This window comes from Peromyscus californicus, unplaced genomic scaffold (assembly GCF_007827085.1).
Source record: "Peromyscus californicus insignis strain IS unplaced genomic scaffold, ASM782708v3 Scaffold_10__1_contigs__length_136768540, whole genome shotgun sequence".
Taxonomy (NCBI): Eukaryota; Metazoa; Chordata; class Mammalia; order Rodentia; family Cricetidae; genus Peromyscus; species Peromyscus californicus.
In genome coordinates this window covers 57,189,209-57,191,760 of record NW_026294391.1, presented here as the reverse complement: position 1 = coordinate 57,191,760, position 2,552 = coordinate 57,189,209, and the positions used below count along the sequence as shown (strand labels likewise).

At 42.5% G+C, this 2,552-nt stretch overlaps 1 pseudogene; it reads left to right on the top strand.

Annotated features, from left to right (window-relative positions):
• The first annotated feature begins 222 nt into the window (after positions 1-222).
• Positions 223-2,081, top strand: LOC128113450 (beta-sarcoglycan-like; annotated as a pseudogene).
• The last annotated feature ends 471 nt before the right edge of the window (positions 2,082-2,552 follow it).

Here is a 2,552-nt window from a genome sequence, read left to right as displayed (position 1 = left end):
TGCCTTTGGAGTTCTGTCTGAGCATTACTCAATATCTGATTGATCATAAAAGGTATGGAAAATTGATTTTTTTCTTTCTATGATGAATAACTTTTTTCTTTGGCTTTTATCACCACATTGAATATATATTCCTGTTCTTAGAAAGCATAGTATTACTGTACTGATCAATATAGTACTGCTTTCTAAGTCACTTAAATAATAGTAAAATTAATTTTGAAGTTCATGTTAAGTTTTTCAAAGAAATGAAAAAAAATCACTGTGGTGGTATTGTGTTCCCCAAAATATTGTGCACCCTAATAAACTTATCTGGGGTCAGAGACAGAACAGCCACTAGATACAAAGGCTAGAAAATGGTGGCACTCAAATGAATGGAAACACATGAACTATGAACCAATGGCTGAGGGTTCCCCACTGGATCAGGCCCTCTGAATGGGTGAGACAGTTGATTGGCTTGATCTGTTTGGGAGGCATCCAGGCAGTGGGACCGGGTCCTGTGCTCATTGCATGAGTTGACTGTTTGAAACCTGGGGCCTATGCAGGATTGCTTGGCTCGGCCTGGGAGGAGGGGACTGAACCTACCTGGACTGAGTCTGCCAGGTTGATCTCAGTCTGTGGGGAAGGCTTTGCCCTGGAGGAGATGGGAATGGGGGGGGGGTTGGGGGGAAGGTGAAGGGGATGGGAGGGGGGAGAACAAGGGAATCCGTGACTGATATGTAGAACTGAATTGTATTGCAAAATAAAACAAAAAAAAAAAAGAAAAGAAAAAGAAAAAAAAAAAGAAAATGGTGGCACTCACACCTTTAATCCTAGCACTCCAGAGGTAGAAATCCCTCTGGATCTCTGTGAGTTCAAGGCCACATTGGAAACGGCCAGCATGGTGACACACGCCTTTAATCCCAGAAAGCGAGCCTTTAATCCCAGGGAGTGGTGATAGAAAGCAGAAAGGTATATAAGGCGTGAGGACCAGAAACTAGAAGCATTTGGCTGGTTAAGCTTTCAGGCTTTCGAGAAGCAGTTCAGCTGAGAGCCATTTGGATATAAGGACTCAGAGGCTTCCAGTCTGAGGAAACAAGATCAGCTGAGAAGTTGGCCAGGTGAGGTTATAGCTGTGGCTTGTTGTACCTCTCTGACCTTCCAGTGTTCACCCCAATACCTGGCCTCAGGTTTGATTTTATTAGTAAGAACTTTTAAGACTCCTGCTACAAACCACCCTACAATGGTTTTGTCAAAATGAAGAGTTAAAGGAGCGGCGGCCCAAGATGGCAGCACTGCTGAGCAGCAAAGTTCCAATGGGCTAGTGAAGAAATTCATGTGGGAGAAGGCTGTGGAGCTAAGGAACATTCACAAAAAGCACAGTAGTAACTTTAAAGCTGTGTATTCCTGTCGATGTGTATTGTCTCCATAAAACCAGGATGAGAGGGAGAAAGGGCAACTTAGCTATCTGTGTGATTATCCTCTTGTTTATCTTGGGTGTCATCAATCCACTCATAATGCTTGTCATCTGAGCTGTGACTCGCATTGGGCCAAATGGCTGTGACAGCATGGAGTTTCCTGAAAGCTGTCTACTGCAATTCAAGCAAGTATTCATTGTTTTTATAAGAGCACAGTAGGAGGAAGGTGAAATGAAAACTTGGTCATTACTGGCAACCACCAGCCTATTTTTCAGCAAGAGACAACAGAGCTGAGTATAGAAAAGAACAAAACCTCTATCATGTAGTTTTTCCACCTAAGGACACAAAATGTCTTATTTGAGTTTCATTTGCTAAATGGAATGAAAAGTTTGAATGTTCAGAAAGCATCAACTGAAAGGATTAGCAGCAGTTCTACCAGTGCTTTAAATATCAGAGTTGAAAACAGCATCATCCTCAGTGGCACTGTGATGGTTAACCTAACTTGTCTGCTCAGTTCCTCCAGCAGGGACCAGTGAGGATTGAGTGCACTACAAGCTCTACATAGGTGCCTTCGGCGCTCTCTTCAAAGTGCAAGTAACAGGCCACAACATGGGCTGCCAGGTCTCAGACAGCCTTATCCTCATTAGAAGATCCATCCCCAGGGGCCAGTATGCTCAGATCTCTGCTTGACCTTTTCTTTTTAAGAACTTATGTGAACCATGGTTTTGCAGAATTTGGGATAACTTGTAATTATTTTAACTGGGGAGCACTACTATATCTATTATGCACCCTCCTTATTTAAGGGATTTTGAGTGCCTAAATTCTAATATGCTTTTTTTAGTTGTACTATTCTTCAAATGTCAGTTCTCTGAAATAATTATGAGAAATTAATAATGCCAAGCAGTGGTGCTACACACCTTTAATTCCAGCACCTGGGAGGCAGAGGGAGGCAGATTTCTGAGTTCCAGGCCAGCCTACAGAGCAAGTTCCAGGCCAGCCAGAGCTACACGAAGAAACTCGGTCTCAAAAAACAAAGAGAGAGGGAGGGAGGGAGGGAGAGAGGGAGAGAGATATATATTAATAAAATCAAAATTAATCTTAAAAAATCCAAGATCGTAAGAGTTAAGCTACATTAACCTGCATGTCAGAGTATGTAAAACA